This window comes from Mustela lutreola, chromosome 15, assembly GCF_030435805.1.
Source record: "Mustela lutreola isolate mMusLut2 chromosome 15, mMusLut2.pri, whole genome shotgun sequence".
Lineage (NCBI taxonomy): Eukaryota > Metazoa > Chordata > Mammalia > Carnivora > Mustelidae > Mustela > Mustela lutreola.
Window position 1 is genome coordinate 62,062,196 of NC_081304.1, and position 15,807 is coordinate 62,078,002.

At 36.7% G+C, this 15,807-nt stretch overlaps 1 protein-coding gene and 1 non-coding gene across 3 annotated transcripts in view; one reads left to right on the forward strand and one right to left on the reverse strand.

Moving 5' to 3' along the window:
- LOC131816542 (conserved oligomeric Golgi complex subunit 2-like) overlaps window positions 1-15,807 on the reverse strand; it is a 199,809-nt gene that overhangs the window by 148,561 nt on the left and 35,441 nt on the right. The window lies entirely within an intron of this gene.
- Window positions 7,223-7,329, forward strand: LOC131817152 (U6 spliceosomal RNA). The gene has a single exon (XR_009348361.1). It is a non-coding gene; the product is annotated as a U6 spliceosomal RNA (small nuclear RNA).

The window sequence follows — 15,807 nt, forward strand, 5'->3', positions numbered from 1 at the left end:
CTGCTTCCTCCTCTCCCTCTGCCCGCCTCTCTGCCTGCTTGTCAACTCTCTCTGTCAAATAAATAAATAAAACCTTAACAAAAAAAGAAATTGAATGGATGTCTGACTATCTTATAGGTTTGCTAAAAATCAGTGACTTTGTGTTCACGTGTGGCAATGCAGGAATTTTTAACTTTCTCTAAGAAGTTATTAGATTTGATTATATAATGGCAGTAAAGGATGGGGAAAAGCAAAGTACAAACCCCATAATGACAAAGACACTGAGTATGAGAAAAGAGTAATAGATAAGAAGAATCAATGCATTTGAGGAAAATGGGAATTGAAATACACAATGATTGTTGATTTTTTTAGATGGAGAAAACAAAACTAGCTTGCAAGAAGGAAATAACAGAAGACATGTTGTGATTTGAGACAGAATCCTGGGAAAGGCAGTAACATGGAATAAAGGAGTAGGGAGAGCATATCAGGTAATTTGGATAGGAAGGAGTTAGGAGGTAATTGCTTGATAAATTTTATATGGCCCACTTAAATGCACAGATTTCTCTTCTTTAATTTATATGGAGAACAGGGTGTCCTTTCTCTTCCCTTTCAGAGCACCAGAGGTGTACTCTTTCAGACTGAAAACCTGAAAAGCTCACGACTCAGTTGCTTAAGCACAGCTGAGAGGACATATTTCAATTAAGATTTACATTTTGCTGTATGTAGTAGACTGTCAAAAGTGGTTTAACCATATTTTTTCATTTAACAAGAAGACTACAGATAGTGTTTTCTGATGTTGGTTCAGAGTCTTAAGAAAGTCAAGTGAGGGCGCCTGGGTGGCTCAGTGGGTTAAGCCGCTGCCTTCGGCTCGGGTCATGATCTCAGGGTCCTGGGATCGAGTCCCGCATTGGGCTCTCTGCTCAGCAGGGAGCCTGCTTCCTCCTCTCTCTCTCTGCCTGCCTCTCTGCCTACTTGTAACCTCTCTCTGTCAAATAAACAAATTAAAATCTTTTAAAAAATAAAAATAAAAATAAAAATAAGAAAGTCAAGTGAACTATCTTAGAGGTTTTCATGGCTTTTTATTCACAGTTGCAAACATTGCTGTCGGAGTTCTCACTATTAAGCCCACATTTCTGGCAGAAAGATAGAGGTAAAAGAGAATGATAGCTTGTACGACTGATACTTTGTCATATTCTTACAATATAACTAGAAAAGAGACAATAAAATATTTGATGTTGTTTTAAGTTTCCTTGTTGTCAATCCCTCAGTGCTTCCTGATATTAAAGGAAAAAGTAGATGGATATTTACCTGGCTACTATCAACACCTGTCAGTCTCTCTTGGATAACCAATATCTCTAATCTCTTCTTCCCAGTAAAAAAAAAATAAAATATATTCATAACCCACACTTTGCCATCTCAATTTACTGCACCAAGATAAAAATACAATGATTTTCAGTTGTCCCAAATGGACGGAATACCCTCCTTATGATATCATGTCTTATAAATAATTGGCTTGCTACCAATATACCCAGATGTGACTGTGGAAGAGACAGGAAAAAAATAATAATATTTATTTATTCCTTGGGTTGACCCTGTTTACACAGATGCATTACTATTAGAAAAGGTTGATTTGGGACATTGGAATGAATTTACTTAATGGGTATCTATGTAATTGGGTTGGAGGAAATTTTTAATTTCTACAAAAATTATTAGAATTCTATCTTATTCTCTTTTGTTAATTTTCACATGTTAACAAAGCCAACGTTTTTGTCTAGCAGACAAGATCTTAAATCCTAACAAAACTCAATTTTTTCCTTTTTTTTTTAAGTTTGAGAGCCCCATCTTCTCTCATGCTGCTTTAAATACAACTCAAAAAAAAAAAAAAAAAAGAAGCTAAATGGGGAAGTAAGACCAGACTTTTTATTTTATTTTATTTATCTTATTTTTAATTAAAAAATTAAAGATTGTATTTATTTATTTGATAGAGAGAGCATGAGTGGGGCAGGGGGAGGTAGATGCAGAGGGAGACTGAGAAGTATACTTCCTAATGAGCAGGAAGCCCGATATGGAGCTCGATCCCAGGATCCTGACTGAGATCATGACCAGAGACAAAGGCAGATACATGTGCAAAATACCTTTCTTTCTGGGAAACAATACTTTACAAGAGATGTTTGAAAAAGTTCTGGGAAATCAACTTTAATTGGAGATACAAAAATTTAAATGACTTTTGTAAAGCTACAGGGATCCAAATGATGGGAATCCCTGCCCGTTTAGGTTGTGGACCACAGAGTATTCTTCTCTGTAATATTTTATTTTCTTCCATGTCTACTAACTCCAGTCCAAGTTCACTAATCTCTTTTTAGATAGTGCACCCATTTCTCCATGGGGTTGTTTCTGCAACTTCCGGGTATGGCACATGGTGGCAAGCCCAAGTCTGCCCTTGGGACAGGTGTCCAAGGAGATGCTGTCCCCTTGGGACCAGAGGCACAGGACAGGCCTGCCTTCTGCCCAGACTCCTTCCTCAGAGGGGAGCACGCGACCCTGCCCTAGTCGTCCTCTCATGTCTCCTTAGCAGCCAGGCTTCCATCTGTACGCACAGGGAGCGGGTGACACTTGTCTTGCCACCGGCCTGCTGTTCGTGCCACGGCAGGCTATCCTGCTTCCCGAGCGTTTCCCAACCCCAAGGCCAACGGCTCCTTCTCTTCTCCGGGGGTGGCATGCTGTGCCTTCCCCACACTTGGCTTCTCTCTCAGGCAGAGGGGATGCTAGGGCAAAGGGTATTTCACTCCATGCGGGTATCTTCCACCGAGCTGCGGAGACTAGCCCAGGCAAGCAGCAGCAGCATCCCCAAACCAAACTCTGATTTCCCAAGGAACGCTGTGCTTTCCCAGGGGAGATGCCCAGGCAAAGAGGCTTTCGCTGTATGTGGGTTTCTCCCACCGCGAGACTGGGCTCAGGCAAGCAGCAGCAGCCCGCAGAACATTTCTCAGCGAATGCTGTGCTTTCGCAGAGGCTTTGGCTTGGAGCGAAGAGCACTTCGCTGCTGCTTCCTCAGCAAGGCTTCAGTCGCGTCAGGGAAGTAGAGCTTCGGGAGAGCTGGTGCCTCTTGGGCCTTGCTTTCACGGGTGCCATGTTCGCCTCTCCTTGGGCCCAGAGGCTCAGGAAAGGCATGCTTTCTTCCCAGACTCCTTCCTAAGAGAGGAGCACGCGCTCTGTCCACCTCATCCCCTCCTGTCTAAAAAAGTTTTCAAATTTATATCTAGATAGATAGATAGATAGATAGGTAGATGATAGTTAGACAGATATCCAAGAAGCTGCAATGCTAGGCTAAGACCAGGCTTTAAAGGGCTTTTCTATGCTCTACTAAATACTTTAAACCATTCATTATATCATAGCTCAGTGTTCAAATCTCCATTTGTTTCCTCAGTTTCCTAATATTTATCTTAAGGAGACCTGATCCAGACTTTTGATCACCTTTGTCTAAATATTTCTATTTTAACAAAGTTCGTTTGAACACTCAGAGACTAAAACTTAGAAAAATACTCTGATTGTTATCTCACTAGAGTTGAAAATATATAGTTACCCATTAACTAATGATATCCATGTCTACATTAGATCCATGACATTTTTAATTCTTGGGAGATTTTGGCTGAATGAATTTTTTAAGCTTCCTTTAAATGAAGCTTTAAGCCATCGCCACATGAATAAAATTAAAGAACTAAATGAAAACAAGCCAAGTATTTACAGAGTAATAGAATGTGCAGTGGAAAGAGTACAATTCTGAAATCATAAAGCCTAAATTAGTGTGATACATCTTTATCAGCCATGTAATCATAAACCAGTTATCTAAATGTGTTAGCCTCAGTTTTTTCACCCATGAAATGGTGATGATAATACTTATTATGCAGAGTTGTTGTGTGGATGTAATGAAGCATGGAGCACGAGAGTCTCATATTCCATGCTAAAATGATAGCTATTTTTATACTTATAATAATTCTAATAATAGTAATTAAATTGTTCAAATGATAATATTCATTTATATTGAGGCATTGTATTGACTATTCATAGACACATTTACCAAAATAAATTTCATTTTACTTTACCCCCTCTGAGGATATATATTCCTTAATTCAATACGAATCTTATTATGAATAATAATTATAATAAATATGCTGATTTTTCTTCTATTTATTTTTAGGGAAGTGTCCTTTACTGTTGAACATAAAGAAACTTAAGCAAGTCTGTCTTATTCAAAATTTGCAAGCTGCTTTCTTATGAAACTAGATTATAGAGTTGTATGAAATAAATTCATGCAGTTAAGACATTTATGTTTGGAAAACTGGGTGGTCAGTTTAGTATTTCAAAAGAAGATTTTAAATTTAAACCTTAAAACTGAGCTATTTCAGCCTTATTTATAGACCATCCTTCATGCTTCATAAGTATTCCTTCATTTAAACTAACTAATAGTGTTTGTCACAGTGTATATAACTAAAATGGATTTTGTATTTCATTATTTCAGAGTTAGTTGCAGTTTCTACTTCCTTAATTCCTTTTTTGAAAAATAGATTAATTCTTCAAAAAGTTTTTTCCAGCATTATTGAAAAATAATTGACATATTATAATTTGTAAATTTAAGAAATGATTTCTTATAACACTGCAAACTTTTAACATTGTGTAAATTTTGTACAATCTGATAAATTGGCATACATCTGTATTGCAATATAATCTACATAAAAATGTTAATACATCTACTATCTCATATAGTTGCCACTGTTTTTTATGCATGTATGGTAAGGAATTTTAAGATCTACTCTCTTAGAAACTTTTATGTATATAGTACAGTAGAGATAAACTTCAGAGGTCTTGTGGGATTTGTTCCAGACCACCTCAATAAAACGATTATCTCAATAAACTAAGTCAAATCATTATTATTTTTTTTTGGTTTCCCAGTGCAAATAAAAAATTGTTTCCCAGTGCATATAAAAAATAAACACTATACTGTACTGTTCAAAAGCATTATGTCTTTAAGGAAAAACAATGTATATGCCTTAAGTAAACTAGTTCTGAGTTTTCAGTGAGTCATAATTACTGATCACAGATCACCATAACAAATACAATAATAATGAAAAAACTTGAAATATTGCAAGAATTAACAACATGTGACAGAGAGACACAAAATGAACAAATGTTTAGAAAAATGGTGGCAGCAGACCTATTTTATACAAGATTGCTATAAACATTCAACTTGTAAGAATGTGATATATGCAAAGTTTAATAAAGGGAAGCACAATAAAAAAGTATGTATATATTATTAACTATGATCATCATGCTGTACATGAGATCCCCAGAACTTTTTCATATTATAGTTGCAAGTTTGTACCCTTTGACCACCTTATTCCACCCCAGGTTCACCTCTTGTCAACTCAACTCTAAGTTTCCATTAGTTTGCTTTTCCTTCAGATTCTGTATGTAAGGGATATCATAATACATAAATTAAAAAAATATATAAAATCTTTGAAATATTTCACTTAGTATAATACCTTCAAGATCCATCCATGCTGTTGTAAATGGCAGTATTTCTTAATTTTTCATGGTTAAGTAGTATTCCATAGTATATATTTACCATACTTTTTTATTCATTCATCCATTAATGGATACTGAAGTTATTTCCATATCTTGCTTATAGTTAATAATTTTATGATGAACATAAGAGCTCAGATATGTCTTCGAATAGTGACTTCGTTTCCTTTAGATATATACCTAGAGGTGGGATTACTGAATCATATGGTAATTTTACTTTTAATAATATGAATAATCTCCATACTGTTTTCCATACAAAATTATATCCTTATCACAGTGCATAAGTTCCACATTTTACCCAATATTTACCAAAATTTGTTAGTTTTAATTTTTTGGTAGTATATATTCTAATAGGTAGTAATATCTTGCTGTGTTTTTCAGAGGTAAACAACAAAAACAACAACATAATGACTTTGCCCTGAGTTTTTACGTTGAGCACTTTATAATGCTCCTGTTGGTCATTTATATAACTTTTTTGAAAAAAAAGTCTATTGAGATCCTTTTGCTATTTTTTAAATTATATATTATTTTCTATTTGTATCTGTTGGTTATTAACCTCTTTTCAGTTATAAGATTTGTAAGTATTTTCTTCCATTCTGTGGATTGTGTTTTCATTCTTTCTCTCTCTTTTGTTTTTTTGGCAATGCAGAAACTTTAGTTTAATATAATACCATTTAATTTTTTTGCTTCTTTTGCTTGTGTTTTTGGTCTGGTATCCAAAAAACTATTGGCAAGACCAATGTCAAGGAGAATTTTTCCTATGTTTTCCTTTAGGAAATTTAGTTTCATGCATCACATTTAAGTCTTTAATCTATTTCAAGTTAAGATTTATGAGTTATATAAGGTTCCAGTTTCATGCTGGTTTATGTGACTATTCAGTTTTAAATATCATTTATTGAACAGACTATCTTTACCCATTGTATATGTTGTCCCCTGTCAAATATTAGGTGACTGTATGAAAGGATTTATTTCTGGACTCTCAATTCTGTTCTACTTGTTTATGGGTCTGTTTTTATGCCAGTATACTTTATTGTTTTGAGCATGAGGGCTTTGTAGTATAGTTTCAAATCAAGAGTGTAATTTCGCTTCTTCATTCTTTCTCAGAACTGCTTTAATTATTTGTTGTCTTTTATGGTCTCATATAAATTTTAGGATTCTTTACTTACTTCTGTAAAAACACAATATTGGTTTTTTTTAAAGATTATTTATTTATTTATTTCACAGAGAGAGATGACAAGCAGGCAGAGAGGCAGGGAGAGAGAGAAGAGGTAGCAGCTTCCTGCTGAGCAGAGAGCCTGATGCAGGGCTCGATCCCAGGACCCTGGGATCATGACCTGAGTCGAAGGCAGTGGCTTAACCCACTGAGCCACCCAGGCACCCCTAACATTGGATTTTTGATAGGAATTGAATTTACAGATGGTTTTCGGTAGTATGGACATTTTAACAATGTTAATTCTTACCATTCATAAATATGAGCTATCTTTCCATTTATGTCTCCTTCAATTTCTTTATCAATGTCATAGTTTATGGGGTACAGATCTTTTATCTTCTTAGTTAAATCTTTTCCTAAGTATTTTATTAGTTTTGATGCTATTGTGAATTAGATTGTTCTCTTTATTTTTTCAGACAGTTCATCATTAGAGTGTTAAAAAGCTCCTGTCTTGTGCTTACTTTGGCAGCACATATACTAAAATTGGAATGATGCAGAGAAGATTAGCTTGATCACTGAACAAGGATGACATGAAAAACTGAGAAGCATTCCATATTAAAAAAAAAACGAAACAAAACAAAATTATTGTCTTTTATATATTGATCTTGTATTTGGCAGCTTTACTAAATTTGTTTATTCAAAATTTTTTGTGAATTTTTTAGGATTCTTTTATATGTTATCCAAAAAAAGAAAATTTTACTTCTTCCTTTTCTTTTTTTTGAGTCTTTTATTTCTTTGTGTTCCTTGTTTCTCTGGCTAGGACATCCAGTACTATGTCAAATGAGAGTAGTGAAAGTGGACACACTTGTCTTTTTTCTGATCTTTAAGGGGAAAACTTTCAAACTTTTTGATTGAATATGAGATTAGCTCTGGGCTTGCAATATGTTTTTTCTTTAATGGATTTTTTAAATTATTTTAAAAAAATTTTTATAAACATATAATGTTTTTATCCCTAGGGTTACAGGTCTGTGAATCACCAGGTTTACACATTTCATAGCACTCACCATCACTCACCATAGCACCTGCCCTCCCCAATGTCCATACCCCCACCATCCTCTCCCAACACACATCCCCCCAGCAACCCTCAGTCTGTTTTGTGAGATTCAGTCTTTTATGGTTTGTCTCCCTCCCAATCCCATCTTCTTTTATTTTTCTTTTCGTACGCCCGAAACCGCCTATGTTGCATCTCCACTTCATCATATCAGGGAGATCATATGATAGTTGTCTTTCTCAGATTGATTTATTTCGCCAAGCATAATACCCTCTAGTTCCATCCACGTCATCACAAATGGCAGGATTTCATTTCTTTTGATGGCTGCATAGTATCCCATTGAACATATATACCACATCTTATTTATTGATTCATCTGTTGAAGGACATTTAGGTTCTTTCCATAGTTTAACTATTGTGGACATTGCTGCTATAAACATTTGGGTGCATGTGCCCCTTCAGAATGCCACGTTTGTATCTTTAGGGTATATACCCAGTACTACAATCACTGGGTCATAGGCTAGTTCTATTTTCAGCTTTTTGAGGCACCTGCACGCTGTTTTCCAGAGTGGTTGCACCAGCTTGCATTCCCATGTACAGTGTAGGAGGGTTGCCCTTTCTCCACATCCTCACCAGCATCTGTCATTGACTGACTTGTTCATTTTAGCCATTCTGAAAGGTGTGAGGTGGTATCTCATTCTGGTTTTGATTTGTATTTCCCTGATGCCGAGTGATGTGGAGCATTTTTTCATGTGTCTGTTGGCCATTTGGATGTATTCTTTGCAGAAATGTCTGTTCATGTCCTCTGCCCATTTCTTCATTGGATTATTTGTTCTTAGGGTGTTGAGTTTGATAAGCTCTTTATAGATTTTGGATAGATACTGGCCCTTTATCTGGTATGTAATTTGCAAATATCTTCTCCCAGATAACTTCTGACAGTCATCTTTTGGCTTTGTTAACTGTTTCCTTTGCCGTGCAAAAGCTTTTTGATCTGATGAAATCCCAATAGTTCATTCTTGCCCTTGCTTCCCTTGCCTTTGGCGATGTTCCTAGGAAGAAGTTGCTGCTGCTGAGGTCAAAGAGGTTGCTACCTGATCTCTCCTCAAGGATTTTGATGGATTCCTTTCTCACATTATGCTTCTTCATCCATTTCCAGTCTATTTTCATGTATGGTGTAAGGAAATGGTCCAACTTCATTTTTCTGCATGTGGCTGTTCAATTTTCCCAACACCATTTGTTGAAGAGGCTGTCTCTTTTCCATAGGACATTCCTTCCTGCTTTGTTGAAGATTATTGACCATAGAGTTGAGGGTGTATTTCTGGGCTCTCTATTCTGTTCCATTGATCTATGTCTGTTTTGGGGACAGTTCCCTACTCTCTTGATGATGACAACTTTGTAATAGTGCTTGAAGTCTGAAATTGTGATGCCAACAACATTGGCTTTCTTTTTCAATATTCCTCTGGCTATTCGAGGTATTTTCTGGTTCCATATATATTTTAGGATTATTTGTCCCATTTCTTTGAAAAAAATGGATGAGATTTTGATAGGGATTGCATTAAATGTGTAGATTGCTTTAGGTAGCATAGACATTTTCACAATATTTGTTCTTCCAATACAGGAGCATGGAACATTTTTCCATATCTTTGTGTCTTCTTCAATTTCTTTCATGAGTACTTTAGAGTTTTCTGAGTTTAGATTCTTTGTCTCTTTGGTTAGGTTTATTCCTAGGTATCTTAGGGTTTTGGGTACAATTGTAAATGGGATTCACTCCTTAATTTCTATTTCTTCAGTCTTGTTGGTATAAAAAAAATGCAACCAATTTCTGTTCATTGATTTATATCCTGATACTTTACAGAATTCCTATACAAGTTATAGCAGATTTGGAGTGGAGTCCTTTAAGCTTTCCACATACAGTGTCATATCGTCTGCAAACAGGGATAGTTTGACTTCTCTTTTGCCAATTTGGCAAAATTTGGATGCCTTTAATTTCTTTTTGTTGTCTGATTGCTGAGGCTAGGACTTCTAGTATGATGTTGAATAGCAGTGGTGATAACGGACATCCCTGCCGTGTTCCTGACCTCAGGGGAAAAGTATTCAGTTTTTCTCCATTGAAAATGATATTTGCAGTGGGTTTTTCATAGATGGCTTTGATAATATTGATAATATGTGCCCTCTATCCCTACACTTTGAAGAGTTTTATTCAGGAAGGGACACTGCACTTTGCCAAATGCTTTTTCAGCATCTATGGAGAGTATCATATGGTTCTTGTTCTTTCTTTTATTAATGTGTTGTATCACATTGATTGATTTGCAGATGTTGAACCAACCTTGTAGCCCTGGAATAAATCCCACTTGGTCGTGGTGAATAATCCTTTTAATGTACTGTTGAATCTTATTGGCTAGTATTTTGGTGAGAATTTTTGCATCCGTGTTCATCAAGGATATTGGTCTGTAGTTCTCTTTTTTGATGGGATCCTTGTCTGGTTTTGGGATCAAGGTGATGCTGGCCTCAGAAAAAAAAGAGTTTGGAAGTTTTCCTTCCATTTCTATTTTTTTGGAACAGTATCAGGAGAATAGGAATTAATTCTTCTTTAAATGTTTGGTAGGATTCCCCTGGGAAGCCATCTGGCCCGGGGCTTTTGTTTGTTTGGAGATTTTTGGTGACTGTTTCAATCTCCATACTGGTTATGGGTCTGTTCAGGTTTTCTATTTCTTCCTGGTTCAGTTGTCGTAGTTTATATGTCTCTAGGAATGTATCCATTTCTTCCCGAATGTTGAATTTGTTGGCGTAGAGTTGCTCATAGCATGTTCTTATAATTGTTTGTATTTCTTTGCTGTTGGTTGTGATCTCTCCTCTTTCATTCATGATTTTATTTATTTGGGTCCTTTCTCTTTCTTTATCAATCTTATTAATTCTTTCAAAGAACCAGCTCCTTGTTTCGTTGATTTGTTCTATTGGTTTTTTTGTTTTGTTTTGTTTTCTTTTGTTTGTGTTTTTTTGTTCGTTTGTTTCTATTTCATTGATTTCTGCTCTGATCTTTATTATTACTCTTCTCCTGCTGGGTTTAGGCTTTCTTTGTTGTTCTTTCTCTGACCCCCTTAGGTGTAGGGTTATGTTTTGTATTTGAGATCTTTCTTGATTCTTGAGAAAGGCTCGTACAGCTTTATATTTTCCTCTCAGGACTGCCTTTGCTGTATCCCACAGATTTTGAACACTTTTGTTTTCATTATCATTTGTTTCCATGAATTTTTTCAATTCTTCTTTAATTTCCTGGTTGACCAATTCATTTTTTAGAAGGATGCTGTTTAGTCTCCATGTATTTGTGTTCTTTCCAAATTTCCTCTTGTGATTGAGTTCTAGTTTCAGAGCATTGTGGTCTGAGAATATGCAGGGGATGATCCCAATCTTTTGATAATGGTTGAGATCTGATTTATGACCCAGGATGTGGTCTATTCTGGAGAATGTTCCATGTGCACTAGAGAAGAATGTGTATTCTGTTATTTTGGGATGGAATGTGTTGAATATACCTGTGATGTCCATCTTGTCCAGTGTGTCAATGTAAGGCCTTTTTCCTTGTGTATCTGTTGCTTGGATGATCTGTCCATTTCAATGAGGGGAGTGTTAAATTACCCTACTATTATTTTATTATTGTCGATGTGTTTCTTTGATTTTGTTATTAATTGGTTTATATAGTTGGCTGCTCCCATGTTCAGGACATAGATATTTAAAATTGTTAGGTCTTCTTGTTGAAGTATGATATAGTGTCCTTCCTCATCTCTTATTATCGTCTTTGGCTTAAAATCTAATTGACCTGATATAAGGATTGCCACCCCAGCTTTCTTCTGATGTCCATTAGCATGGTAAATTGTTTTCCACCCCCTCTCTTTAAATCTAGGGGTGTCTTCGGGTCTATGATGAGTTTCTTGGGCAGCATATTGATGGGTTTTGCTTTTTATCCATTCTGATACCCTGTGTCTTTTGATTGGTGCATTTAGGCCATTTACATTCAGGGTAACTATTGAGAGATATACATTTAGTGGCATTGTATTGCCTATAATGTGACTGTTACTGTATATTGTTTCTGTTCCTTTCTGATCTACTACTTTTAGGCTCTCTCTTTGCTTAGAGGACCCCTTTCAATATTTCCTGGAGAGTTGGTTTTGTGTTTGCAAATTCTTTCAGCTTTTGTTTGTCCTGGTAGCTTTTTAATCTCTCCTTCTATTTTCAATGATAGCCTAGCTGGATATAGTATTCCTGGCTGCGTGCTTTCCTCATTTAACACTGAATATATCATGCCAGTTCTTTCTGGTCTGCCAGGTCTCTGTGGATAAGTCTCCTGCCAATCAAATGTTTTTACTGTTGTACAATACAGACTTCTTTTCCCAGGCTGCTTTCAGGATTTTCTCTTTGTTGTTAACAGTTGTAAATTTTACTATCAGGTTACGGGGTGTGGACCTATTTTTATTGATTTTGAGGGTCATTCTTTGCATCTCCTGGATTTTGATGTTTGTTCCCTTTGCCATATTAAGGAAATTCTCTACAAAATCTCTCCAATATACCCTCTGCTCCCCTCTCTCTTTCTTCTTCTTCAGGGATCCCAATTATTCTAATGTTGTGTCATCTTATGGGTTCACTTATCTCTCAAATTCTCTCCTCGTCGTCCAGTATTTGTTTGTCTCTCTTTTGCTCAGCTTCTTTATTCTCCATCATTTGGTCTTCCATATCACTAATTCTTTTGCCTCATTTATCCTAGCAGTAAGAACTTCCATTTTTTATTGCACCTCATTAACAGCTCTTTTGATTTCAACTTGGTTATGTTTTAGTTCTTTTATTTCTCCAGAAAGGGCTTTTATCTCTCTGGAGAGGGTTTCTCTAATAACTTCCATGCCTTTTTCGAGCCCAGCTAGAACCTTGAGAGTTGTCATTTTAAACTCTAGTTCTGTCATATTACCAATGTCTGTTTTGATTAGTTCCCTAGCCTTTGGTACTGCCTCTTGTTCTTTTTCTTGTGGTGAGTTTTTCCACCTTGTCATTTTGAGCAGATTAGAATACATAAAGGAGCAAATAAAATGCTAAAAAGGTGGTAAAGACCCCAGGAAAATGTGCTTTAACCAAATCAGAAGAGACCCAAGTTGTGGGAGTACGAAAGGGGATAAAAAAGAAGTTCAAGGGGGGAAAAAAGGTTTAAAAAAAAGAAAACAAGGAAAAATATTAAAAAAGAAAAAAAAATATATATGTACTAGACTTGTGACTAGAACAGGGTCACTCACTTAATTTGGGGAGTATTTTGGTCTCTTAGAAGAAACTACCTCCCAAAATTTTAAAGGATGAAAAACATATAAGGGTAGGCACAATGAAGGGATGGAATAAACCTATAAAAATGAGGAAGAAATGGACACCTGGGTGGCTCAGTTGGTTAAGCAGCTACCTTCGGCTCAGGTCATGATCTCAGCGTCCTGGGATCGAGTCCCACATCGGGCTCCTTGCTCGGCAGGGCGCCTGCTTCTCCCTCTGCCTCTGCCTGCCATTCTGTCTGCCTGTGATCACTCTCTCCCCGCCTCTCTCTGATAAATAAATAAAATCTTTAAAAAAATGAGAAATAAATTTAATTTCTAAAAAATAAGTTGATAAAGCAAGTTGGTTGGGACAATAAAGAAAAATAAACTGGAGAGAATTTGCTCATGCGGACACTAGAACAATCTTGGAGATAGATTTAGGGTATATTTTGTTCTATTAGGAGAAGTTATACCCCAAATTTTTTAAAAGAAAAAACCTTATGTGTAAAAAAATATATAGTTAAGTACAATGGAGGATAATATATGACTATAAAAATGAAGGTTCAAAATAGATGATTATTTTTTGTAAGGTATTTTAAAAATAAACTAGTTAAAAATCATTAAAAGAGGAAAGGGTAAAAGTTAAAAAAAATTAGCAGAAGAAAAAAGAAAAAAAGATATAACTGCAAGACTAATGAATCATTGGGAGAAAGCCACGAATTCCTTGTTTTGCTTTCTCCTCCTCTGGAATTCCACTGTTCTCCTTACTAAGTGAAGTTGATCTTGGCTGGGTTTCTTGTTGGTCTTCTGGGGAAGGGGCCTGTTGTATTGATTCTCAAGTGTCTTTGCCCGAGATGGATTTGTCCTGCCCTTACCTGGGGTAAGGCTAAGTAATCCGGGAGCTTTTGTTCCCTGAAGGCTTTCCGTAGAGTTCTGGATGATGGAATGATAATGGCGGTCTCACAATCCTGCCCAGAGGAGTGGAGAGCTCAAGGCCCCGCTCCTCAGTGCACCCTTAGAGAAAAGTGCTTAATCACTCCCATCTTCCCAGCCTCTGGCCATGCTTGGAGAAAAGCGCTCTGTCACTCGTACTTGGAGAAAAGTCCTTGGTCATTCTCATCTCCCTGGCCTCTGGCCATGCTTGGAGAAAAGAGCTCAATTACTCCCGTCTCCCTGGCCCTTGGCCGTGCTCCAAGCTCATCCTGCCTATGCCTGGTTCAAAGTAACCCTGGGTTGAGAGCTCACTCCTCAGCTTTGTCTCTGTAGCCGGCTTCCCCACTCTAATACCTGTGAGTTCTGTGACACTCAGATACCCCTGGTCCTTCTGTGACCCTGAGGGACCTGGGACTATGCTGAGCCCACTTGGGCTTCACTCTGGTTGAGCCTCTGGGGTGATATCCCTCAGTGGATCAAACTTTTTAAAAGTCCTGATTTTGTGCTCCGTTGCTCCACTGCTTGCCGGGAGCTGCACCCCCACCCCCGCAGTCTACCTTCCTGTTCTTTGGGTTCACTTTTCTGCCGGCTCTACCTTTCAGAAAGTGATCAATTTTCTGTTTCTAGAATTGTTACTCTCCTTCTCTTTGATCTCCCATTGGATTTGTAGGTGTTTGCAATGGTTAGATAAGCTATCTAGCTGATCTCCTGCTACCTGATGTCCTCTCAGCCTGCTACTTCTCCGCCATCTTGAATCCTTCCACGGAATATGTGGTTTTTATTATGTTGAAGTGTATTCTTTCTGTACCCAGTTTGGTGAGTATTTTTATTATGAAAGGGTGTTGAATTTTGTCAAATGCCTTTTCTGCATATATTGAGTTGAACATATGAGTTTTTATTGATCATTCTATTAATATAATGCATCACATTTACTGATATGTGCTGGTGAATTCAGTTTTGTAGCATTTTGTAGAGAATTTTTAAATTTTTATTTATCAGGGATATTATCCAGTAGTTCTTTTTGTTGCTGCTTTGTTTTTTTTTTTTTGTTTGTTTGTTTGTTTTTGTTTTGTTTTGTTTTGCGTTTGTAGTGCTCCTGTCTGGTTTTGATATCAAGATAATGCTGGCTTGTAAAATGTGCCTCGGAGTATTTCAACCTCTTCAACTCTTTGGGAAGGGTTTAAAAAGTATTTGTATTATTTTGCCTTAAAATGTTTGGTAGAATTCACTGTGGAAATCATCTGATTCTGGACTTTTATTTGTTAGAAGGTTTTTATTACAGATTCAATCTCCTTACCCCTTATTGGTCTGTTCACATTTTTTATGTCCTTATGATTCAGTCTTGATTGGTTGTATGTGCCTAGTTATTTGTCCATTTCCTCTAGGCTTTTGATTCACTGGCATTTAACTGTCTTTTATCCTTTATATTTCTGTGGTATCTGTTATAATGTCTTTTTCATTTCTGATTTTATTGAGTCTTCTCTCTTTTTTCTGAGTTAGTCTAGCTGTCTTTTTTTTAATTTTTTATTTTTTATAAACATATATTTTTATCCCCAGGGGTACAGGTCTGTGAATCACCAGGTTTACACACTTCACAGCACTCACCAAAGCACATACCCTCCCCAATGTCCATAATCCCACCCCCTTCTCTCAAACCCCCTTCCCCCAGAAACCCTCAGTTTGTTTTGTGAGATTAAGAGTCACTTATGGTTTGTCTCCCTCCCAATCCAATCTTTTTTCATTTACTCTTCTCCTACCCACGTAAGCCCCCCTGTTGCATCACCACTTCCTCATATCAGGGAGATCATATGATAGTTGTCTTTCTCTGCTTGACTTATT